This window comes from Elephas maximus, chromosome 6 (genome assembly GCF_024166365.1).
Source record: "Elephas maximus indicus isolate mEleMax1 chromosome 6, mEleMax1 primary haplotype, whole genome shotgun sequence".
Taxonomy (NCBI): Eukaryota; Metazoa; Chordata; class Mammalia; order Proboscidea; family Elephantidae; genus Elephas; species Elephas maximus.
Window position 1 is genome coordinate 73,064,108 of NC_064824.1, and position 27,638 is coordinate 73,091,745.

General features: G+C 38.7%; 1 protein-coding gene and 1 long non-coding RNA gene across 3 annotated transcripts in view; one reads left to right on the forward strand and one right to left on the reverse strand.

The window, feature by feature from the left end:
• CHN1 (chimerin 1) overlaps window positions 1-27,638 on the reverse strand; it is a 217,555-nt gene that overhangs the window by 183,366 nt on the left and 6,551 nt on the right. The gene's annotated exons all lie outside the window — the stretch shown is intronic.
• LOC126077816 (uncharacterized) lies at window positions 67-27,313 on the forward strand. Its single transcript, XR_007517870.1, has 3 exons — window positions 67-288; window positions 23,592-23,785; window positions 25,074-27,313. It is a non-coding gene; the product is annotated as an uncharacterized LOC126077816 (long non-coding RNA).

Sequence of the window (27,638 nt, forward strand, 5' to 3'; positions counted from 1 at the left end):
CTGCGCGCAGGAGGCTTCCTGGTAGAGCAGGGTACCTCCAGGCACTGGTCAGTGGAGCTAGGCTTGATGACCCATGGAGCCAGAGAGCTGAGTGCCTGTGTGCAGGAGGCTTCCTGGCAGAGTGGGGTACCTCCCGGCACTTATCAGTGGAGCTACTGAGATTTGGAACACTTGCCCCAGCAGGGCAGATGCAGGCATGAGGCTCCAGGGCCGAGAGGCCAAGAAACCAGGAAACAGAAACTGAAGAGACAAGGAACACAAGAAGCTGAGCTGCCTCAGTCTCAAAAGGTATAGCCATGACCTCAGGGATTTCAAGGGGTGAAGCCATGGCCTCTGATGTTTCTAAGGGTGGAGCTGCTACTCAGATTAATGAGAACAGTGCACCTAAAGCTGAGGGAGTAGAGTTGCTGTCTCAGTGGGCCTGGAAGGCAGAGCTGAAGCCCAGGGCTGAGGGGCCTCCATTCAGAATCTGAAAAGTGTGGCCAATACCTAGAGCCTGAAGGGCAGGGTTATTGTGTAAATGGTCTCAGAGAACAGAGGATTATTTTCAAAGCTTTGAGGGCTAATGTAATGTGTTCTGCTGACTTGTTTGGTGCCTGTTATCCCTTCTTTCCCTCCATTTTCTCCGATTTGTACTGGAAGTGGTGAGCTTGTGCCTGTTCTGCCATTCTACCTTTGGAAACAGGTAATTTATATTCTAGATTTCACAGATGAAGAGGCATTTTTGGATTTTGGACTTGGAGTTAAGACTTTTGCTATGATATGATGCAATGAGTATGTTTTACCTGTTGGAAGGATGTGATTTTTGGGGGGCCAGTGGGTGGAACCTCATGGATTGAATTGTGTCCCCCAAAAACTGTGTGAATCGACTTGGTTGAGTCATGATTCCTGGTGTTGTGTGGTTGTCCTCCATTTTGTGACTGTAGTTTTGTGTTGACAGGATTAGGGTGGGATTGTAACCCGACCCTTACTAAGTCACCTCCCTGATTCAAGGTAGGGGGAGTTTCCCTGGGGTGTAGCTTGCACCACCTTTTGTCTCTCAAGAGATGAAAGGAAAGAGAAGCAGGCGGAGAGTGGGGACCTCGTACTACCAAGAAAGAAGCCCTGGGAGCAGAGCACATCTTTTAGACCAGGGGTTTCTGCGCAGAGAAGGAACCAGTCCAGGGGAAGACTGACGAAAAAGACCTTCCTCCAGAGCCGACAGGGATAGAAAGCCTTCCCCTGGAGCTGACACCCTGAACTTGGGAGCCTACTTTACTGTGAGAAAATAAACTTCTCTTTGTTAAAACAAACAAAAAATACCAAAAGTACTTCACATACAAAATGCTAGCCCAGTATGTTTACTAAAATGAAAAGGTGGATAATGAGTTTATTTTGAAATAGCTAAAAGGAGTCTTCTTTTGTTTAACTCCATACTTGAAGCTGTTCTCTAATAAGAAATATTATTTATTATTCAAAAGGCAGGCTGAGTGATTTATGTCATGCAGCTGCCAAGGAGCATTTTGTTTAAAATCCTAGCTGCACGCTTTACTGCACTAACATTGTTAGGAAGCCCTCAAGGGTACGAACACTAGGGTTTGGAAAACAAAAGGTCGTTGTTGCTGGAAAATGAAAAAGAGTTATCTGATCCAAACCACCATCAACCACAGAGAAATGACAGCAAAAGAACATTTTCATGTGCCTCTATCAGCCTGTTAAGAGAGGATTATTACCTCCAATAAGACTTTTTAAATGCTTGTAATAGATCTGAACAACAAAAAATAAATGGATTTTACAGTTCGTAAGTGACAATTTTTTTTTAGTGACAATTAGAGCAAACTGTTTTCCTGTAATTTTTAAAATATTTGTTATACTCTTCAAAGACAATGCAAATACACTAACAGTAAATATTTTCCCAGCAACAACGAAATGCTCAAAAATAAATGGTGAATATCATTTCACTCATATCATTAGGATATACACATACATGAAACTGGTTTCTCTCATGCATATAAAATATATATGAGATAAACAATTTCAGAAACTTGAGTTCTTCATTACAAGTCTTATATCTGTAATTTTAAAGACAGATCTTTTGGTTTTCTATGTGAACAGGCCATAGACATGATGAGAGCAACACAGAACACAATGACACAGACTGGATTGCCCACCGGGGTTACCTATTCTAGGAAACTTGCCGAATAGACAAGGAAAACATGCTATGCATTTACTTATAAATGTAATTTTTTCTAAAAGCACAAGAAATTCTAAGAAAACCCATGAGAGCAAACAAATGCATACTATTAACCTCACCATTTTATTTCTCTACTGCTCAGTAGTAAAATGCTGACACAAACAGAAGCCAGCTAAACAAATAATTAAAAAATACATATTTATAGTATAAATGCAAGTGTTCCCTCTAAAAGAAAAGTGTACCAGAGGGGAAAATAGCTCTCTTTTTTTCCTCGTCTGTATGAGTGCCACATTTTCATTTCAGTGATTTTTTTTCTCAACTTTTTATTTTTAAAATAACCAAACCTGCAAAAAAGCTGAAAGAACAGTACAACAAACATCTATGTCTCTTTTCTAAATCACTAATTGTTAACAATTTGCCCCATTAATTTCCTCCTCTGTCCCCTTTCTGTATACATACCCCTCCAACCATTTCAAAGTAAGTTGTAGGCGTAACACTTCACCCATGAATAGTTCACCATGTATCCTAAATACAAGAACATTCTCCTACACAGCCACAATGCCATTATCATATCCGAGAATTAACTGAGTGCCAGAAAACCATTTATCATCGAGGTCATGGACACCTTTAATTTTTATGTATTTTAAGTCATTTTGTGAGTAATTTACAGATCTAAGAATAAAACGATAGTAAAAAACAACATATTAGACATTTAACAAAAATGTAAACATGCAAGCCCAAATTTGTTTTCCATATTTTCCTGTTTTGAAAGCATAAACAGCAAACCCAAAATATGCACCATTCTTTGAATGCAACTAACTGCTCATCAACTGTCAAGCATAAACCTGGGACACACCATTCTGGAGATGACACGGGAAAAGGAAATCTATATCACCACCAATCAGATAAAAATCCCATTCATTCATTCCACCCATCAAATACGTATTAAGTGCCAACTATGGATGAGATCTGGGTCTAAATTATATAGAAATAAATATGAGCAAGACACAAGTTCTTATACTTCAGAATATCATAGTGAAGGGATGAAGACAGGCATTAAGTAAATAATCACAATGTATTTGGAGAAATGCTAAAACAGAGTTGCTAGTGGATACCAGAAGAAAGTCCATTTGAAGTCCAGAAGTCCAGAACATCACCATTTACCATGTTTTATGAACACACAGCACATACGATTTTACATAAGATTCAGTGGGAATACAGGGAAAGAGAAACAGCTTTGGAAATAAAATTAAGTGATACAGGATAGTGAAAAGTATCATCATTTATCAACTGTAATGACTTGCTCTTATAATGGAAGGTTTTCTGGATTATACTCTAAGAACCTATTTTACAAGGAAAGATGAACTTATTAATATTCCTCAAGCCAGAATCTCAGTCCTCTACTCTCTTTTCTCCAGTTACTCAGGAAGCCTGTGTATTGGTAGGCTCTGGCTACCTTTAACCCAAAGGGTATAAGGCAATATTTAGGATGTGGACAGGATAAACATGGCACATCTTTACACAGCAAATTTTATGCCAAGATTTAGAATTGCTGTACTCAACAGCACACTCTTGCTTTTCTATGAGGGTCAATACGGTAATGGTGGCTGGGGTACAGGGTGTAAAAGCCCTAGGAGTAGACATGCTCTGTACAAAGAATAACTGTAATTACTGTGTTTTTCTGTTATTAGGATATCATCTTTTCTCATTGAAAAATTCCTTGATAAATATTTTCTGAGACAATCAAAGATGTGAACTTGTGAATAAGCAACTTTCAGTTTTCCACTTGACAAGGCAATTTAACTTCTCAACAGACAACGCACCTATTGAAATACCTACTGAATGAAACATAAAAACATTATCCAAGCTAATGGCCATCCCTCCTGATGACTGGATGAACGTACCTTACAAAGCAGTAAAAACATTTCTTTCCATTTGTGTTAATATATTTATATGAGTCAGAATACGTATTTTTAAAAATTTTTTTACTGTGCTTTAAGTGAAAGTTTACAAATTAAGTCAGTCTCTCACACAAAAATTTATATACTCCTAGGAAACCCTGGTGGCGTAGTGATTAAGTGCTATGGCCGCTAACCAAAGAGGCTGGCAGTTCAAATCCCCCAGGCGCTCCTTGGAAACTCTATGGGGCAGTTCTACTATGTCCTGTAGGGTCGCTATGAGTTGGAATTGACTCGACGGCAGTAGGTTTGGTTTTTTTTGGTTTATATACTCCTAATTGCTCTCCCCCTAATGAGACAGCCCGCTCCTTCCCTCTACTCTCTCTTTTCTATTTCACCAGCTTCTAACCCCCTCTACCCTCTCATCTCCCCTCCAGGCAGGAGATGCCAACATAGTCTCATCAAGTGTCCACCTGATCCAAGAAGCTCACTCCTTACCAGCATCCCTCTCCATCCCATTGTCCAGTCCAATCCATGTCTGAAGAGTTGGCTTCGGGAATGGTTCCTGTCCTGGGCCAACAGAAGGTCTGGGGGCCATGACCACCAGGGTCCTTCTAGTCTCAGTCAGACCATTAAGTCTGGTCTTTTTATGAGAATTTGGGGTCTGCATCCCACTGCTCTCCTGCTCCCTCAGGGGTTCTCTGTTGTTTTCCCTGTCAGGACAGTCATCGGTTGTGGCCGGGCACCATCTAGTTCATCTGGTCTCAGGCTGATGCAGACTCTGGTTTATATGGCCCTTTCTGTCTCTTTGGCTCATAATTACCTTGTGTCTTTGGTGTTCTTCACTCTCCTTTGCTCCAGGTGGGTTGAGACCAATTGATGCATCTTAGATGGCCACTTGCTAGCGTTTAAGACCCCTGACGCTACTCTCCAAAGTGGGATGCAACATGTTTTCTTAATAGATTTTATTATGCCAATTGACTCAGATGTCCCCTGAAACAATGGTCCCCAAGCTCCTCCCCCCCACCTGCCCCTGCAACACTGGCCTTTGAAGCATTCAGTTTATTCAGGAAACTTCTTTGCTTTTGGTTTAGTCTACTTGGGCTGACCTCTCCTGTATTGTGTGTTGTCTTTCCCTTCACCTTAAGTAGTTCTTATCTACTATGTAATTAGTGAATACCCTTCTCCCTCCCTCCCCCATCTCATAACCATTGAAGAATATTTTCTTCTGTTTAAACCATTTCTCAAGTTCTTATAAAAGTGGTCTTATACAATATTTGTCCTTTTGCAACTGACTAATTTCACTCAGCATAATGCCCTCCAGGTTCTTCCATGTTATGAAATGTTTTCATGGATTCATCAGTGTTCTTTATCGATGCATAGTAGTATTCCATCGTGTGAATATGCCATAATTTATTTATCTATTCATCCGTTGATGAGCACCTTGGCTGCTTCTACCTTTTTGCTATTGTAAACAGTGCTGCAATGAACATGGGGGTGCACACATCTGTTTGTGTAAAGGCTCTTATTTCTCCAGGATATATTCCAAGGAGTAGGATTGCTGGATCGTATGGTAGTTCTATTTCTAGCTTTTTAAGGAAGTGCCAAATGGATTTCCAAAGTGGTTGTACCATTTTACATTCCCACCAGCAGTGTCTAAGTGTTCCAGTCTCTCCACAACCTGTCCAACATTTATTATTTTGTGTTTTTTGGATTAATGCCAGCCGTGTTGGAGTGAGATGGAATCTCATTGTAGTTTTGATTTGCGTTTCTCTAATGGCTAATGATTGTGAGCATTTCCTCATGTACCTGTTAGCTACCTGAATGTCTTCTTTAGTGATGTATCTGTTCATACCTTTTGCCCATCTTTTAATTGGGTTATTTGTCTTTTTATTGTTGAGTTTTTGCAGTATCATGTAGATTTCAGAGAGATCAGGTGCTGACCAGAAATGTCATAGCTAAAAACTTTTTCCCAGTCTGTAGGTAATCTTTTTACTCTTTTGGTGAAGTCTTTGGATGAGCATGGGTGTTTGATCTTTAGGAGCTCCCACTTATCTAGTTTTTCTTCTGCATTGTTAGTAATGTTTTGTATGCTGTCTATGCCATGAGAATACATACTCTTTAATTCAGTGCAGTTTTCCAAAAGTTGACAGCTCAGTTCATCAGCATTTTATTCATTAACAAAGAAAAGTAATAGTAAACATTTGTTCCTGATGATATAGAATAACACTGTATTAAAAATGGACAAATTATGGAGAATATAAAATTCACACCAATTTTTTTTTAATAACTTTTATTAAGCTTCAAGTAAACGTTTACAAATCCAATCAGTCTGTCACATATAAGTTTACATACATCTCACTCCCTACTCCCACTTGCTCTCCCCCTCTTGAGTCAGCCCTTTCAGTCTCTCCTTTCTTGACAATTTTGCCGGCTTCCCTCTCCCTCTATCCTCCCATCCCCCCTCCAGACAAGAGTTGCCAACACAATCTCAAGTGTCCACCTGATGTAATTAGCTCACTCTTCATCAGCATCTCTCTCCCACCCGCTGACCAGTCCCTTTCATTTCTGATGAGTTGTCTTCGGGGATGGTTCCTGTCCTGTGTCAACTGAAGGTCTGGGGAGCATGGCCGTCGGGATTCCTCCAGTCTCAGTCAGACCATTAAGTTTGGTCTTTTTATGAGAATTTGGGGTCTGTATCCCACTGATCTCCTGCTCCCTCAGGGGTCCTCTGCTGTGCTCCCTGTCAGGGCAGTCATCGATTGTGGCCGGGCACCAACTAGTTCTTCTGGTCTCAGGATGATGTAGGTCTCTGGTTCATGTGGCCCTTTCTGTCTCTTGGGCTCTTAGTTGTCATGTGGCCTTGGTGTTCTTCATTTTCCTTTGCTCCAGGTGGGTTGAGACCAATTGCTGCATCTTAGATGGCCGCTTGTTAGCATTTAAGACCCCAGACGCCACATTTCAAAGTGGGATGCACAGTGTTTTCATAATAGAATTATTTTGCCAATTGACTTAGAAGTCCCCTCAAACCATGTTCCCCAGACCCCCGCACTTGCTCCGCTGACCTTTGAAGCATGCATTTTATCCCGGAAACTTCTTTGCTTTTGGTCCAGTCCAATTGAGCTGACCTTCCATGTATTGAGTGTTGTCTTTCCCTTCACCTAAAGCAGTTCTTATCTACTGATTAATCAATAAAAAACCCTCTCCCACCCTCCCTCCCTCCCCGCCTCGTAACCACAAAAGTATGTGTTCTTCTCAGGTTTACTATTTCTCAAGATCTTATAATAGTGGTCTTATACAATATTTGTCCTTTTGCCTCTGACTCATTTCGCTCAGCATAATGCCTTCCAGGTTCCTCCATGTTATGAAATGTTTCAGAGATTCGTCACTGTTCTTTATCGATGCGTAGTATTCCATTGTGTGAATATACCACAATTTATTTACCCATTCATCCGTTGATGGACACCTTGGTTGCTTCCAGCTTTTTGCTATTGTAAACGGAGCTGCAATAAACATGGGTGTGCATATATCTGTTTGTATGAAGGCTCTCGTATCTCTAGGGTATATTCCCAGGAGTGGGATTTCTGGGTTGTATGGTAGTTCTATTTCTAACTGTTTAAGATAACGCCAGATAGATTTCCAAAGTGGTTGTACCATTTGACATTCCCACCAGCAGTGTATGAGAGTTCCAATCTCTCCGCAGCCTCTCCAACATTTATTCTTTTGTGTTTTTTGGATTAATGCCAGCCTTGCTGGTGTGAGATGGAATCTCATCGTAGTTTTAATTTGCATTTCTCTAATGGCTAATGATCGAGAGCATTTTCTCATGTATCTGTTGGCTGCCTGAATATCTTCTTTAGTGAAATGTGTGTTCATATCCTTTGCCCACTTCTTGATTGGGTTGTTTGTCTTTTTGTGGTTGAGTTTTGACAGAATCATGTAGATTTTAGAGATCAGGTGCTGGTCAGAGATGTCATAGCTGAAAATTCTTTCCCAGTCTGTAGGTGGTCTTTTTACTCTTTCACACCAATTTTTAAGATGAAGCATTTTAGTTCAAAGAAATCTCATGCTTTTGGTTTTTTATGTTTCTAATAAATTAACGGTAAGTTTATGATAAATTAAATGTTTACATAAATTCAATGAAAATCACTGAACTCTAAAAAGATGGTGTCTTATAAGCCATTAAAAGAGATTCTGTGTAAAAAAGTATGACGCAAATGGTAGCAACCTGAAACCAAACACTAAACCCTTGATATAGAAAAGGGCAAGCTAACAAAGGAATAGTTTTAACGTGCAACCTACTCACAGAACACATTTATTATGCAAGCTTAGAAGCCAGTACATACAATAATTGTTCCTAAAAAGAAACCTTTAATGACTCTTTTCTTCATATACAATAGATTCTTTCTTCACAACCCTTCACAGGAATGGTGAAAAACCGAGTAATTTTATAACCCTTTAAAATATTTGGTTATAAAACTTAAATTTAGATTTTTGTGAGTCTGATTTAGTTTTCTACAGGAAGTTCCTTTTACTGCTTTTATTCCAAGACATGCCTTTGATTCCATTCAATGCTAAATTTTATAATGGGCCTAAGAAAATCAAACCTATGGAATGCTACAGGCCTAAACCTAATTTGCTCTAGATTTTACTGGATACAATTTCCTGTCTTAATCTTCTGTGAACACAACTCTTTTCACTGAAATTATTGACAGGATTTCACAAAGGGATAAACAAATATAAAAGTTCCCTTACCAACCTAAATATAATTTTAACAATTTCTTTCTCTAACAATGCAATTCAATATCCAAACTTAAAACAATATTAATGAAATGTTAAGCATGCAGCGATAAAAAAAGGTAGCCTAATTATGAGTGGGTAGATTCCTGTTTTTTTTTTTTTTTTTTTTTTAGATTCCTGTTACCCTTCACTGCTATTCCATTCAGTAGATCTCATTCATAATTAGAAATTCCAAACTACATTCTAACAATATCTTCCTGTTTTTAAATAGAATGATTACTTTAAAACAATTCCTAACGGCCAGTGTCCTACATTCTAACAATATCTTCCTGTTTTTAAATAGAATGATTACTTTAAAACAATTCCTAATGGCCAGTGTCCTACATACACATCAATGCTTTAAGATGTCTAGAGACTAGGCATACATACTACATGTCTCATAAATTACATAGGTACTCTTTTAAAAGTAAGTATATAACTGCTTATTGAATGGTGGGAGCCCTCTGCATTATCTAGATCTCAGTGTGTTTTCAAAATAACTTAAAAATCTTCCACAAAGACTCTTAGTTCCTATACTAGAAATGAACACTTTTCCAAAATGTTGAATTGAAGCTCATCAATCTTAAGGAAGCTTCCCTCAGTCTTTCTGGAAATCATTATTCTAAACTTTAGCATTTTTAGATACATAAATGTCTAGATGTTCCTTTTAAAACTGTTGCAGAATTTCCTTAAGCTAAGGAAAAACAGAGGAAATAGGTAGGCAACTGCCATCTTGTGGCCTCCCTGGAAAATAGTCTCTCTCTATTCTTCAGTACAGTTCTAGAAGCATATCATTGCAAATGTTCAATACAATATTCTCAACATTCAAAATGTTAGTTTCATTTAAATCAAGGCAGTCACTAAAAGTTAATTTTTCAGGCTCTAAATACCAATCACTGTCATGAATTACATTTGTGGAGTTGGGAGAGGATCCTTCCTCTACAGCATCTGAAACATTTACAGACAAACCATCACATCTGATCTTTAAAATATCATCATGAGTTAGCCTGGGAATCTAATATACCAATGGAATTTCAAAAGTACCCAGTCAGTAGGGAGGAAACCCTGGGGGCGTAGTGGTTAAGTTACTACAGCTGCTATCCAAAAGGTCGGCAGTTTGAATCCACCAGGCACTCCTTGGAAACACTATGGATCAGTTCTACTCTGTCCTACAGGGTCACTGTGAGTCAGAATCGACTCGATGGCAACGGGTTTGGTTTTTGGTTTTAGTAAGTAGAGAAGTTAGAATGTATCTCCTAATTTTGTAGTTGCAAAACAATGTCATAAAATAACATCACCTTGCCCAAAACAGGCCCTTTTTGTTGTTCATAAAAACTAAACCAAAAAGTTAACAAGACTTTTAAAATTCTTGTGTGTGTGTGTGTGTGTGTGTGTGTGTGTGTGTGTGTGTGTGTGTGTGTGTGATAAACAAAAGTCTGCAGACTGAGCTTAGGTACACAGTATACAGGGCAAGCTAACAAAGAAATAGTTTCAATGTACAGCTACCATAAAAAAAAAAAAAAACAAACCATAGAACATACTTATTATTCAAGCTTAGCAGCCAGAACATAAAATAACTACTTTAAAAAAGAGACCTTTAGTGACTTCTTCTTCATACATAACAGCTTCTTTCTTCACAAACCTTCAAGAATGGTGAAAAAATGAGTAATTTCACAACCTTCTTTAAAAAACAAAATGAAAGACTAATAGAAAAGAATACTTGAGTCACAATGTTCACGCTATTCTCCTTAGACTTCAGAAATAAGTATGCTTTCATTATTTTAAATAATATTAAAGAGGAAATATTAATATCCTAAATTTACATCACATTTCCATATATACAGAGACTCAAATCATATTATTGTCCCTGTGTTCAAAAACCCATTTTACTAACGTAAATAAGGAGAAACTGCTTTCATCTCATTTTTTATGCTGAAGGATCTGAAAGGATTTTAAAACGCTTTTATGAAGACCATACACTTAGATGAGAGCAGTTCCATACAGATGTGTCTACCTATTGACAGTCAGTTTTACCTTATCCGAGTGGTCTAAGACAACGGAGAGGGAGAGGCGCGTGTTAATTATAATGATGATGGTCTAAGTTGGGCAAGACCAAAAAAAAAAAAAAACTCCAAAATTTTCACATGATGAAGAGCACTAATATGCCAGGATGGAATGAGGCTTTCCCAGTATGTCAGTGAAATCGGGCTGTAATAAGTGATACCAAGCAAGAGTGAAGTGAAAGGCAAGTTTGGTGAATCTGCAACATTTCCTTGAATTAATGAGAATAGGTCCCCAATCAACAGGTACAACTAGACATAGGAGAGAGGACAGGATGTCATTTATTGTCAACTATATTCTCCACACCCTAGCATTATCTCCGCGATTACAGAAACCTTCAACTCCCTGGACTCCCCACCTCTCCTCTTCAGTCCATCTCATGCATCATCTTTCAGATAATCCTTTGGCAGTGTTAACACTAGTCTATTCATCAAAGTCATCTTGTTCTCCCTAGCTGCCTCAGCAAAGATTAACATCAGGTCAATCAGGTTTTCCATTTCTAACAAATTGAGTTTACAATTCAGGAGTCACCAACTAGTGGCCTGAGAGCTGCCTCACCCGTGGGTGGCCCGAAGATGTTTCCTTTGACCCATGGAGTGCTTTTTTACAAACCCTAAATTAATGACCAACATTTAAAATCAGGAAATTCCTCAACATTCCCTATTGTCTGTGTTATCTGTCAACAGTAAGCATCCGAGTTGTGGCCTCTGGTTTACATTGTTTCTTTCCTAATTTTTTTTTTCAGGGTTCTTTTTCCCTCTGCTGTTTTTTGGGGGAGACAGGGGTTTTACAATGGCAACCAAGATTGTGTCCTGTGATGTCATGGAGCAATGATAATTGCCTGCCTCTCCCATTTCCCTCTTAAATGGTGCTTAATCCCAGCTCTCCCATTGGGAAATGATGCAGCAATACCTCACCTTTTTGATCTAACTTCTGCCCTGCTGAGGGCAACTACAGCTGACCACTGGGTGGATGAATTGGAAGGATTTATGTTACAGTGTGGCATTTTCTTTATGGGGGGAAAGACCAAACACTTGGGGAATAGTGAAAAACGTTGTTTTGACCAAGTCTAAGTTGGTTTAGGAGTTGATAGCATTTCTACTTGTCTGCAAAACCTTCTGCATCCATTTTTAATAAAATTAGCACAGACATTACCATTTTGCAGCATTGCTAATAATTTTTTTCTAATTTAGTTTTATAAGTGATTATTCACAACATATGTATTATAAAAAAAAAAAAATTGCCGTCGAGTCAATTCCAACTCACGGTGACCCTACAGGACAGAGGAGAACTGCCCCACAGAGGTCCCAAGGAGCGCCTGGTGGATCTGAACTGCCGACCTTTTGGTTAGCAGCCATAGCGCTTAACCACTACGCCACCAAGGTTTCCTTATGTACTATAATATACAGTAAAACCTGCAAAAGCCAGAACCTGGTAAAGCGGAAACTTGTCAGAGAAGGAAAACTCAAATATTTTCCACTAAAACAGGCAATAGAAAAGTGGTAATACTGCACCCTGTCAAAGGCGGAAAACTTGAGAGAGCTGGACAAACAAGGCAGTCCCACTGAGTTTCAGCTTTCACAGATTTCACTGTATCTAGTTGCCGTGTGACAATGTGACAGATAATGTATCTTACAGCAGTCTTTTCAGGGGCTATGAATCCTTTTATAATAAACTGGAAAATAAAATGTGATGCCACTCTTTAGAGAAGAGACAACATATATAGTGATAATACAGTATTAAATGTACCAGTTTATCCAAGCTTTCGGCATTATGAATGTATTATTTTTATAATTAGAAAAAAAGTTTTAGCTTTTTATAATTTAGGAAAATAGATTTGAAATGTAGACTATAAGGGTTTGAAGTTACAGACTTCATTCTAAGCGGGACTTAAAATAATAACGTAAATCTGAAAAATTACCTCTTGATGGTATTTACGTTAACCTGTTGCATTTTCCCAATTAAAAGATGTAGATGACATTTGGCTACTATGAAGTTTTGGTGTCTCAATCTAGGAACTACTAGTTAAATGCAGTTTAACTGTATTTTCATAAGCCTAATGTTTAATTTTTTTAAAGTTAAATAAATATGAGAAACCTTTAAAAATTGTACCTTACCATCTAATACAGCAGCTGAAAATACACAGTAAGCAACATATTTAAAATTGCAGGCTTATTAGTTACTTTATTAATTAAAAAAACTACTTTGGGACATATCTTTTAGAAATATTAGTATACTTAAAAAATTAATATTAGTATACTTAACAAATTAATATTCGTATACTTAACATATATCAATTTTCCTTCTTCCCCTGGTAAGAGAAACAGCTTTTTACAAAACCTGAAAACACTGTTTGAAAATTCTGTTGAAATGTTTATCGACTTTTAATTAACTGAAAATTATTTCAAAACACAGATTTTAAATTTTTCAAATGCCTCTGTTTTCCCCAAGGCCAATTATTATACTTGAAAAACAGGACAAAAGGGGGAAATTTTTGATAAGAGAAGTTGGAAGGCATCTTGAGCTGAATGAGTTGTCATCCCAAAGGAAGAAGCCCTGAAACCTGTGTGTACAATTGCTGCTCCGTCCCTCCCATCCTTCCTGAAGTTGGCACACTTGGGTGAGGAGGGTGAGAGAAGACAGAGAGAGAAACACTAAAAGAGAGAGCAAGAGCTCCTCTGACTGGAGAGACCTAAGAACAGCAGATGTGAGGGGGGAGGAGGCAGTGCATGAAAGGGGCTTGTGGCTCTCCAGAGGACTGCAGAGCCATCTGTCCGGAAAATTCAGGATGAGAGCCCTTTAAGTATTCTGCAAGTCTCCCTACTGTATAGCGTTGTCTGTTTCCTCCTTTCTTTTCATTACCGTATTATGAGTATATCCTGTTCCTTTTTCCTGTCTTTTTGAAATAACTTATCCTTTTAAGTTCAACTAAAAGAGTGAACTGACAAGCCCAGAGAGCTACTTCTCATTCAAGGAATATAACTTTAAAGTCTCCAGTTAACTGTTAAACATGATGATGAAGAAAAAGAAACATAAATTGTGTTTTGGGGGCGCTCACCTTTAACTACATATTTTGCACACATAATGAACACCTTTGTAACACACAAATGTGGAGATGGATATTAACAAATGCCACCAAAAGACTTAAAAGGGCATAGGAGTGGCACAGTCAATTTCATCACTAATTTTTTTCACTATTAAATGAATTAAGCAATTCGTGAAATATTCTATAAAGCACTTACTTCACTTTTCTTTTTAGCTCACAGTTTAACACATTCCAGCACACTCTGAAAAACAATCATCAATGTGAGTTTTTGGTCCACTGCTTAGTGACTCCTACTCAGCAACTTTATTTAACAAGTTTTTAAGCAGAGGACTAATCTGCAAATGTCCTATGAACTTGGTGAACACACCAAGGTCTAAAAGGGAAGCTTAAACAACGAAGGACTTTCCTTTACCATCTCCTTACTAATGGCACGGAAAAGTCTAAGAGAAGAGAGAATAGATATCAAACCAGAAGTACGCATCATTTTCCTTAACTTGATCAGGGTCTCTCCAGAAAAAGGTTTCCATTTCCAGTTGAATACTGGACATATAGCAACATTAACAACAAACAATCAACCCATTGCTCTCGAGTCAATTTTGACTCATAGTGACCCTACAGGACAGAGCAGAACTGCCCCATAGAGTTTCCAAAGTGTGCCTGGTGAATTCGAACTACCAACCTTTTGATTACCAACTTAACCACTACACCACCAGGGTTTCCAGCAACAGTAAACAAACAACAACAACAAAAAAACAAACCCATTGCCATCGAGTCGATTCCAACTCATAGTGACCCTATAGGACAGGGTAGAACTGCCCCACTCGGTTTCCAAGGAGCTCCTGGTAGATTCAAACTGCCGACCTTTTGGCTAGCCGCTGTAGCACTTAACCTCTATGCCACCAGGGTTTCCAGCAACATTAAAGGGGTCAGCAAACCAACCCAGGTTAACGAGCCCTATGTTTACAGATACTTCTTAGTTTCCCTTCTCTGGTTTGACAGTTGAAAGAAGGAAGGAGCTTTTACAGAATATGAAGCAGTTTAAATCTAACCAGAATTTCACCAGAAATTCTTGATGAAAATTAAGCTGACAAAAGCAACTAAGGTAGACGTAAATTTAAATGATATACCCACATGTAATTCTTCCTTTAAAGACTAAAAATAAGATAATCAGGCAACAAAAGCAGTATATGAGAGATTCTGAGATGTAACTATTGCTTATTGGATTAAAGCATTATAAAGTTACAGAAAAAGTTAAAGAATGTATTTCTATGCAGTAAATGGTTAAAATACAGAAGTACCATCGTTTAAGAATTATTTTGTTCATTTAACAAACTTTTTTGAGCAGCTACTATGTGTAAAGCTCACTGCTAAGTATTGTTAAGGGATGCGGAAAACAGAAAAAAAAAAATGAATCCTGCCTTCTAGAAACCATCAGCCAAGAAAGGATATACCAAACATAAGATACTTTAACTATTATAAAAGGAACACATTAACAAACACGTTAGCAGGACAGTCACAGATAAAATGATAAAAAATTCAGTAGATGAAGGAATTCCTTTTGAATGGATGGGAGGATGGATGCTGGGAGATCAGAGCAACAGTACTGGAAATATGGAGAAGGGATAGGTATGAAAGATATTGAGAAGATCAACCTCAAGACAGAAAATTCCAATTCATAAAAAAAGACCAGATTTACTGGTCTGATGGAGACTGGTGGAAACCTCGAGATCATGGACCTTAGACAGTATTCAAACCTGGAACAGCACCCATTCCTGAAGATCCCCTTTCAACCAAATGATATCCAAAAAAACCCAAACCTGTTTCCGTCGAGTCGATTCCGACTCATAGCGACCTTGCAGCCAAACAACAGACAGGACTACATATAAAGCGAACAACAACACTCATTAAGAACATGCTCCTCAGGACAATCAACCATATGAGACCAAAAGGGCAGCATTTGCCCAAAAACAATGTTGACAAGGCAGGAAGGGGCAGGAAAGATGGGCAAATGGAAATGGGGAATCCAGGGAGGAAGGGAGCAGCGTTTTGTCACATTGAAGAGACGGTGACTAATGTCGCAAAATAAAATGTGTATAAACTGTTGAATGGGAAACTAATTTGCTCTGTAAACTTTCACCCAAACCACAATAAAATGTTCAAAAAAAGAAAAGATCACTCTCAAGAATTATCAGACGTAAGGGAAGAGAACAGAAAAAGGAAAGCTAAGGACTTGGGGCTGAGAACATGTAGAATCTAAAGTATCTATAGGAAATGCTGATAGAGATTCGAAACGAATGGAAGGATAGGAGTGGATACAGAGACTTGGGAATCATCCACAGTGCTTACAGCTGAAGCTTTTATATACTTCTGAGTGTGAAAGGCCAGTCAGTTCTTGAAAAGCACGGATATGGATATTCGGGGGAGCAAACCAAGGAAGCTGAGGAATAGTGAAAGGGAGGAGCAAGAGTAGAAGAACACAATGTCTTGAAAGACAAGAGAAAAAACCGTTTTAGAAAGAAAGCGGTATAAAAAATAACGAATAGTGTAGGAAAAGCAAATATGAGGACTGAGCAAAAGCCACTGCATACTGGCTCTTAATTGATCACGCACTTCCAGTTGAACAGAAACAGACTGTAACGTGGTGTTGTCAACCTTTCTTTTCACTAGAGATGAATGACACTCACAACCACCACATCCCATGGGTTTACACAAACTATGGACAATTCTTTGGGATCATTAATGGTAACTCTCTCTCTCTCACACATTCTCTCTTTGCACGTGCACATGCACAGAACGTGTTAGAATACTGGTAAACAGGAATGACATTATTAGTGGATTAAACCTGAGTTATTCACAAGTAAAAAATTACTTTCAACATACCTCATAACTATGATAAAATACTTCTCTGTGTTACACCAATGCTCACTGCAGTATTATTCACAATAGCCAAAAGGAAGAAACAACCCAAATGTCCATCAACAGATGGAGAAGCCAAATGTAGTATGTCCACACGAAGAAATATTATTCAGCCATAAGGAGAAGTGAAGTTCTGATACATGCTACGGCATGGACAAACCCTGAAAAAATTATGTTGAGTGACATGTCAGAAGAAAAAGGGACAAATACTGTAGGATCACACTTACATGAAATATCTAGATTTGGCAAATGCACAAAGACCAAAGTTTATTAGTGGTTACTAAAAGCTGGGGGTGAGGAGAAAATGGGAGTTCTTGCCTAAAGGTACCAAGTATCTGTTTGGGGTGATGTAAAACTTGGAAATGGACGGTGGTGATGGCAGCATAATATGGTGAATGTAATTAATGTCACTGAATTGTACCCTAAAAATGGCTAAATGGCAAACTCTTATGACATATATATTTTTTTAATTTTTATTGTGCTTTAAGTGAAAGTTTACAAATTAAGTCAGTCTCTCACACAAAAGCCCATATACACCTTGCTACACGCTCCCAATTACTCTCCCCCTAATGAGACAGCCCACTCTCTCCCTCCACTCTCTCTTTTCGTGTCCATTTCACCAGCTTCTAACTCCTTCTAGCCTCTCATCTCCCCTCCAGGCAGGAGATGCCAACATAGTCTCAAGTGTCCACCTGATCCAAGAAGCTCACTCCTCACCAGCAATGCTCTCCAACCCATTGTCCACTCCAATCCATGTCTGAAGAGTTGGCTTTGGGAATGGTTCCTGTCCTGGGCACACAGAAGGTCTGGGGGCCATGATCACCAGGGTCCCTCTAGTCTCAGTCAGGCCATTAAGTCTGGTCTTTTTATGAGAATTTGGGGTCTGCATCCCACTGCTCTCCTCCTCCCTCAGGGGTTCTCTGTTGTGTCGCCTGTCGGGGCAGTCATCGGTTGTAGCCAGGCATTGTCTAGTTCTTCTGGTCTCAGGATGATGTAGTCGCTAGTTCATGTGGCCCTTTCTGTCTCTTGGGCTCGTAATCGCCTTGTGTCCTTGGTGTTCTTCATTCTCCTTTGGTCCAGGTGGGTTGAGACCAATTGATGCATCTTAGATGGCTGCTTGCTAGCGTTTAAGACTCCAGACACCACTCTTCAAAGTGGGATGCAGAATGTTTTCTTAATAGATTTTATTATGCCAATTGACTTAGATGTCCCCTGAAACCATGGTCCCCAGACCCCTGCCCCTGCTATGCTGGCCTTTGAAGCATTCAGTTTATTCAGGAAACTTCTTTGCTTTTGGTTTAGTCCAATTGTGCTGACCTCCCCTGCATTGTGTGCTGTCTTTCTCTTCACCTAAAGTAGTTCTTATCTACTATCTAATTAGTGAGTGCCCCTCTCCCACCCTCCCTCTCCCCTCTCGTAACCACAAAAGACTGTTTTCTTCTCAGTTTAAACTATTTCTCAAGTTCTTATAATAGTGGTCTTATACAATATTTGTCCTTTTGCAACTGACTAATTTCACTCAGCATAATGCCTTCCAGGTTCCTCCATGTTACGGAATGTTTCACAGATTCCTCACTGTTCTTTATCGATGTGTAGTATTCCATTGTGTGAATATACCATAATTTATTTATCCATTCATCCGTTGATGGGCACCTTGGTTGCTTCCATCTTTTTGCTATTGTAAACAGTGCTGCAATAAACACAGGTGTGCGTATATCTGTTTGTGTAAAGGCTCTTATTTCTCTAGGATATATTCCAAGGAGTGGGATTGCTGGATCGTATGGTAGTTCTATTTCTAGCTTTTTTAAAAAAAAAAAAAAGGAAGTGCCAAATGGATTTCCAAAGTGGTTGTACCATTTTACATTCCCACCAGCAGTGCAGAAGTGTTTCAATCTCTCCGCAGCCTCTCCAACATTTATTATTTTGTGTTTTTTGGATTAATGCCAGCCTTGTTGGAGTGAGATGAAATCTCACTGTAGTTTTGATCTGCATTTCTCTAATGGCTAATGATCGTGAACATTTCCTCATATATCTGTTAGCTACCTGAATGTCTTCTTTAGTGAAGTGCCTGTTCATATCTTTTGCCCATCCATTTTTTAATTGGGTTATTTGTCTTTTTGCAGTTGAGTTTTTGCAGTATCATGTAGATTTTAGAGATCAGGCACTGACCAGAAATGTCATAGCTAAAAACTTTTTCCCAGTCTGTAGGTAGTCTTTTTACTCTTTTGGTGAATTATGACTTATATTTTAACAAAATAAAAAAAAAGAAGAAAGCAAAACACTGCTCTGCACTGTGACTAGGAAGAAATGGTGCAAGTTAGGGTTAAAGAACAAGCAGACCCCGAGGGTATGGTCCCTGGACATCCTTTTTACTCAATACTGAAGTCACTCCTGAAATTTACCTTTCAGTCAAAGATCAGACAGGCCCATAAAACAAACAGTAACACATGTAGTTCAACCATGTATATGAGACTAAATGGGTACACTAGTCCTAAAGCACAGATGAGAAGGCAGGAAGGGACAGGAAAATTGGACGAATGGAAATGGAGAACACAAGGTAGAGGGTTGACACATAGGGTTGGCAACCAGTGTCACAAAACAATATGTGTATTATTAATGAGAAACTAATTTGCACTGTAAACTTTTACCTAAAGCACAATACAAAAGAAAAACAGGAGAGGAGGCAAAAAAAAAAAAAAAAAAAAGCACAATACAAAAGAAAAACAGGAGAGGAAGTGAAGATGGGAAATGTAGACTGCTCTTGGAGTAAACCTGTGGTAAAGGACAAAAAACAAAAATGCTGCCATGGAGTTGATTCCAACTCATAATGACCCTATAGGGCAGAGAAGAACTGCCCCATAAGGTTTCCAAGGAGTGGCTCGTGAATTTGAACTGCCAATCTCTTGGTTAGCAGCCACAGCTTTTAACCACTGCATCACCAGGGCTCCTTGATAAAGAAGAGGAACTAATAACTCATGATGGTACCTGAGAGGGTACCAAAGTTGAGAAAAAGTTTTATCACATGGAATGGTAAAGCAGGGCTATAATCAGAGGGAAACAACCCAGGAGGGAGAAAAAAAACTAATGATGCAAGACAGAGAAAACGAATTCCCATGCTTACTGTTTTCAATTTTCTTGCATTGTAAATTTTTGTAAACCACCTCAAATTCTTTCTGGAAAAATGAAAAGCATTACTAAATAACAGGAATAAAATTGCTCTTTTATCCATTTAAAAATATGTATGTTGTTTATACTGTTGTTTATATCTGTTCTTCTAATAACCATATGAAAGCTAATAGGAACATTCACGTAATGCACAAATATATTATTACAAGAGAAACATTATATTGCTTTTATTTCCAGACCTCTAAAAGGTTATGGTTAAGTCAGCCATTTTCATACTGAATTTCTATTCAATTTGATTATGTTCCCTACTGTGAGGGTAAAACATGAACAAACCAAGCTAATTTATGTGCATTTCCTTTGTATTACTGAAATGAAAAGGAACAATAGTTCAATGGAGTGGAATTTGTTATCTAATTAAGCCAAATAATTTAGAAACATCTGTTGGTGGTTAGTATTACCATAGTTAAACCTCAAAGAATCTGTTTCCAGTGAGATTTCCATTTTATTCAAGCCTTTGTGAATTTCCAGTTGGGGACCCATATTCAAGTATGGAACCAAGGAATGACAGAATGGCAAAATAAACAAAAAAAGATGAGAGGAAAACAGAGGGTGCATAGCATATAGATTAGAGCTTTTACATTAACTCCCAGATATGAGAAATGCAATAGACTGTACTGTAATATCAAACACTGACTCAAACATTTACTGAGTATCTGGTATATTATCAGACACTGTGGCAATTGTTAAGGATACAAAGATGAAATCCACGGTTTTCCCATTAGAGAATTTCACCTAATGGGGGAGATAGGATACAAACTATTATATTGCCACGTGTTAAGTGTTAGGGCAGAGACATGTAAAGGGCACTACAGATGCAGAAAAGAAGGGATGACTGACTCACAAAGGATGGACAGTCTTAGGAAGGCTACTTTGAAGAGGTGACTATTCCAGCTGAATTGCAAGATGTGTGTAGAAGTGAGTCAGGCAAAGAAGGACTTAAGGAATGATGGTGCCAAAGCCAAAATGAGTGCAGCCTCCTCTGGAAACTTCTTGTAGTTCAGCATGGTTGAAGAAATGTATATAAAGACAAGATGATAACAGGATGAGAGGCTAGACAGGTAAGCAGGGGCCCTATCTTGACAGCTTTATATGCAAGCTAAAGAATTTAGACTTAATGGTGATGGGTACCATTGGAGGATTTTAAGTAGAAAAGCGAATTGTTAGACTAAGCAATTTCCAAGAGGCAGGTTAAAGTTTCCAGCTATGGGCTCCAATGTATAATAAGAACAATGCAAAATAATAAAGGAGGAAAAAAGATAAATGAAAGAAAAATTTTTAATGGATTTAAGGTTGTTCATAGGATAAATGCAAACAGACTAGTTCATTGTTATGTATTTAATTCTTCATTCATTCATTTATTCACTCAATCAACTTGATCTGACCAATCATCATGTGCCAGACATCAAGCTTACAGTCCTTGCTGTATTTTAAGTGCCATGAGGCAAGAGGCTATATCTGATTATTCACAATTCAATCTCCACAGCAACCGCTCCCAGACCTTAAGCAGTGATCAGATTAATCAACCCTGAATTTAGATGTTAAATGAATCAGTTTCTGTTATCCAGCAGTTCTCAGTCTCAACGGAAAGGACATGTGGAAGCAAATTGCAGTGATATGTGGCAAGTGAACGAGGTACCACAAAAGCCAAGAGAAAGAAATGACTAATTCTGCAAGGAGGAGTTGGAGACAGTATCAACGTCTTAGCTGGGTTAAAGAATGAAAAGGAGGCCTCCAAGAAGAGAAAAGAGCATGAACAAAATTACAGAGGCATGAAGGAGTTTGGTGCCTTTGAGGAACAAAGACTATAGTATTTCACTCTAGCTGGAGTACAGGGAATATGGTTGGCAAGTAGGACTTGGAAAGTTGGCTAAGAAGGTTTTTGAATCTTGAGGAAATCAGTGGGGGTTTTTTCCTAAGATTTTATGATTAAGTCAATAGCCTCCGAATACTTACTGGATAAACTTACTGGACACTTACGGGATGAACCCAGCACCACTTTTCTGGGACTTGCCACTCACTCCCTCCATTGGCTTGGCTGCAGTGGGAGCTGCCAAGTTAGTACAAGGTTTCCCTGCCCCCGCCCCCCGACCAGAGCTGACCGGACCAGGGATAGGTGCTCAACTCAGGTCAGACCTACTTGATCCTTCTTTGATATCTGTAATTGGAGCTGAGAAAGCAATCATGATCAGTCTTCCTCTGAGTCCTGGACTGTAACACATACAACTTGGAAGTTATTGGTCACACAGTCCTTCCACGTGGACTAAGGTAATCCACTGTGAGAGAACAAAGCAAATGCACAGAGAAGGAGCGAGGAGAGAGGGTTTGTCCATTCCCTGTAACATGTCAGTCCCTGGTTCTGCTTCAGGGATTCAGTTCCATTTCTCCCTTAAAGTGTATGAGCTGCCCCAGTATCCTTCAACAAACCCCTCTTTTGGCTCAAGCTGGTTTGAGTTGGGCTTTTGTTTTCTGAAACCAAGAGTCCTAACTAAAACTTTCCACAACCACAAAAACACTTCGGTCCAAAAAACATGCCTTTGGGGGTCAGTTCTACTCTACAACATATTTTGAGAATTATTGGGTTAAAAAGCACAAAACAGAGGTAAAATCCGTAAGAGAATTTTTGTGTGAGAAATCCAAAGGACTCTGAAAATTCATTTCTTCGGTTACCTAGAGACAGACTTGATATGTCACCTGGGCAGGGAAGGGCGGTATCCTGGAAACCTGGAATAGAAAATAACCCTGTTTCCAAGATACAGAAAGCAGAGGAATTTCAAGCTTTGGGGAAAGTGAACACAGAGAAACTTATAATAAAGGCCAGTGACCTCAAAGGTCTGTGTAAAATAAAAAACTGGCTAACTAGAAGAAGAACGGGATCTGGAAGATATAAATCTGTGCACTAAAATGTCAAGCTCAATATGACAAGAGTCCACACTTGTAGCTTACCTAAACTGCATGTATTCTGTACCACAACAGTTCCTCACATTACTAGGGCGGCGGGTGGGGGAGAAGGGCTAGAGGGACTGGCAAACAAAAGCAACAACAAGTTGTGTCTAGTAACAGAAACGCAATGTATGCTGCTACACTTCAGCGAACACACTAGGGCAACTGCACGAGAAAGGAGGATTTCTCAAAACTCTGAAATAAATTTTTACTTAAAACACTGTGGGATTCTTGAAGGATTAAGTCAACTGGAGACCAAAAAGATTTTTGTGGCTAGCTTGCTCTAAACTAATTTTTGGATTATGGCGTTACTTCTCGCATGATCCTGAATTTCAGCAAAAAAATCTCCTCTCATGGTAAAATAAGGAATCAGTAACTCCAAAGTAATGTATAACTAAATCACCTTTCTAGAAAAAATACTCCAGGAATAGTTAGAGAAATCACACGCACAACTTTTACATGTGAGTTTGTTTTGTTAGGGCAAACCAGAATTGGGACATATATAATATGAACATAACAAATCCTGAATTTTACTTCTGTCTTCCTTTATAAATTACAGAAATCTTCCAGGAATCTCTTTCTCTTTTTCTAGATGACCTCCTAAAGAAGAAGTAAGCATTATCTGTTGGCTGGGTATTTTCCACATCTTCAGAGTGTGACAGAGTGCCACAGTGGCCGTCAGAATTACCCAAGTCTATCTGATCTTTACTGTTAAGTCCTGGAACCAGGTCTCTACCGGAGCATTGTCAAAGTCTACAATGGCGCATGGCACATATTCAGCCACATGTAAGTTGGAATATTTCAGAATCACTTTTTCAAGTGAATCAACAGACTTATTAAAACGACAAATGAAGAAACTGTGCTGGTATCTCAGATCTCTGTTAATATTTACAATAATAATATTAGTGACAATATTAGCTACTCTATATCTTCAACCACTGTGCTAAAAAGCTTACATACATGGTCTCTTTTATTTCTGCACAAATGAGAGAAGGGAATTAATAGGCCCTGTTTACAGATAAGGTAATTGAGGCTAGAACATACAGCTGGCCCTTGGAGAGAAAAGGATGAAAACGTAGCACTCTTACTCCAAAGTCCAAGCCCCTTCCAGTACACTACATACTACAGAGGTACCATCCTCCACAAGCTTCCCACCTCACTCACAGTGAAATCTAAAGTTCTTACCATAGTTCATTAAAAAAATATATATAGTTCATAATAGGACTCATATAATCTGTGACCGCAACACCACTCTATGTCCCAATCAGCCCTCTCTCTGCCTTCATCACCCACCTCTTTGCCCTTGCTTACCTGACTCTACATTGGCTCTTCTTTCTGTTCCTCAAAACTGCCCAGCACATAAAGGCCTCAGAGCCTGTTCCATGAGGCTATTCCCCCACTTCACATGGCTCACTGCCTCAGTTCCTTCAAGTCTTTGCTCAAAATTCACCTTATGCGCAGGGCCTTCCTTGACTACTCTGCAACATGGCTCCATTCCCTTCATCCTGCTTTTTTGTTCTTTATAGCACTTGCCACCTGGTGCGTTATATAATTTTTTATTATCTATCTCCCTCCATTGCACATATAAGTTCCTTGAGGGCAGACACATACATACCTGGCACATATTTAAAAAAAAAAAACCCATTGCCGTCGAGTCAGTTTCGACTCATAGCAACCCTATAGTACAGAGTAGAACTGCCCCATAGGGTTTCCAAGGAGCTGGTGGATTTGAACTGCCAACCTCTTGGTTAGCAGCCTGAGCTCTTAACCACTGTGCCACCAGGGCCCCTGGCACATATTAGGCACTCAATAAATATCTGCTGAACAGATGAATAAACAAATCACGAAGTAGGAAAACACATTTCAATCTTCAGAGCAAAAATACAAAAATGAAAATGGCGCATTCCATGTTTCTACTTCCTTCTCTCACTTTACAGTAGTATCCATTTCTTCTAATTCTGAAAGTCCTGTATATTTATACTGTCATGTCTTATTATAGCACCTCATACAGGCCCCTCTCAGTAATGCGCGGTGCTCTATATAAAAACGTTTACCACTTTCTTTTCTCTTACAGTGTTAACTCCCTGAACCAAAATGTCTGTCCTATGTCTTCCTATTTTAAGATCTTCAATCTATAAATTAAATTCTTTCATGCTATATGAAGATACGCAGAGCTAACCAAAAGGCTGGAAGTTCAAGTCCACCCAGAGGCACCTTGGAAGAAAGGCAGAGAGAGCTACTTCCCCCAAAAATCAAGCCATTGACCCAACCTGACTATGGTCTTAAACCTTCAAACTCAGAAAACCAATCTCACGAGTTGTTTGGTTATGTCTAAGAAGTATTTGTAACTGTATCTCTTATGTGGTTTATTACATACATAGACATACATACATGCATGCACACACATGCCTGAATGTACACATACATATAGATGACATCTACCTGCGCACACATAAACCAAAAAAAAAAAAACCACTGCCATCAAGTCAATTCCGACTCATTGCAACCCTATAGGACGGAGTAGAATTGCCCCATTGGGTGTCCAAGGAGCACCTGGTGGATTTGAACTGCCGACTTTTTGGTTGCCAGTCGGAGCTCTTAACTACTACACGCTATTCATACCCATATACACATATGCCTATATACATATTTGTGTAACCATACACATATTTTTTAGCTATTATTTGTGTTGTTGCAAATTATATTTGTCATATCCTTTACCAAAACAACAACAAAAAAATCATTCATTGAAAACCCTGTGGAGCATGGTAATTAGGTTTTATTTTTAAATCTATATTTAGTGTGATACTTCTTGTCTTAGTTATCTACTAGTGCTACTGTAACAGAAATACCACTAGTGGATAGCTTTAACAAAGAGATATTTATTCTCTCATAGTCTAGGAGGCTAGAAGTCTGAACTCAGGGTACCAGCTTCAGGGGAAGGCTTTCTCTCTCTGTTGGCTCTGGGGGAAAGTCCTTGTCATCAATCCTTCCTGGTCAAGAAGCTTATCAGCGCAAGGACCCCAGGTCCAAATGATGAGCTATTCTCATGGCTCTTGTTTCTTGGTGGTATGAGGTCCCCTCTCTCTCCTTGCCTCTCTCTTCTACATCTCAAAAGAGGCTGACTTAAGACACAATCTAATCTTGTTGATTGAGTCCTGCCTCATTAACATAACTGCCTCTAATCCTGCCTCATTAACATCATTGAAGTAGGATTTACAACACACAGGAAAATCATGAGATCACAAAATGGTAGACAACCACACAATACTGGCAATCATGGCCTAGCCACATTGACACATATTTTGGGGGGACATAATTCAATCCATGACACTTCTCATAAGGTAATATGCTAAAGATCACACTTTAACGTAATGGTGTAAAGTGCGTTCACTGTGAAAGGCCTGCAGGGGAAACATTTCAGTCAGGCAGATGTTTCCATATCCCTCAAACGAACACCTATAGCACTTACCTGCCGTCTGTGGTACTTAGCATGAGCCACTTCAAATCCTAAAATTGTCTCTGCCAAAGTAATTTCACAGCAATTAAGGACTTAGAAAAAATAACAATGTTCTACATAAAAAGTACAAGATAGAATATGCTGTAATGGATAAAGATAAGATGCTAATGGCAGAAATGGGGAAATCAGAAAGGATTAGCAGTTTAAAGAGGAGGACGTTTTATATCTTTCAAATATCAAGTTTGTAGTCATAAAAATCTACTTAAGTACCAAGCAGTCCAATGAAATTCAAAGGTAAAAAGTCAGAGTGGAAAGGGAAAGGACCAACCTTCAGTGCAGCTGGGTTGAAAACAATAAGGTGGCCCAGTGCCATACCACTAAGCAGTTGGCAATAGGCCTGGTGTTACTCATCCTTCCTTCTTCCACACATTACTCAATTGTTGGCTTTAACTCTTTCCAAGAAGTGTTTACTATTTATTCTAAATTTAAAAGAATCATTCAGATCAGGTAGAATAATTTTTTACCCATCAATTTTTTTTTTTTTTGTCCCGGGGCAGGGGGAGAACTTTCTAAAAGAGGGAAAAGTTCTAGAAGGTTCCTGGATATAAAACCATTCTTTTAGTTTTTTTTTTTTTTTTAACACTTCAAGTGAATAAGAAGCTTGAAGTAAGTTTTCTTTCTATTCAATCTGGTCTTTTTATTAAGCTTAGGTTTTTGTTTTTTTTTTTAACTACTAACAGCATTATTGAGATATAATTCATCTACTATAAAATTCACTCTTTTAAAGTGTACGATTCAGTGGTTTTCAGTATATTCACAAAGTATTCAATCTGTGTTTTAAAAATAAGGAGCAAAATTAGGAGTGTATATTTATAAGTTTATTTCATCAGATGTGTTTATTCACTATTACTTTTCAATGTAAAAAAATAGTCACACCATCCTGTTTTCTTAGTCTCTTCCTACCTTGTTATTTAAAGATAACAGAATTATATTGATCAATAAAAATCAACTTTTATGGGAATCGCTTTTTATTTAAGAATGACTCACAGCTGATAATTTGGTTGTAAGGCCAGGCTTGAGGTGTTTGCACAGAAAGTTCAGTGATTTCATTTAGATTGTATACTGCAGTTAAATAAAAATAAAGTTTTCTCAAGATGTTGTGATTCATACTTTACATAA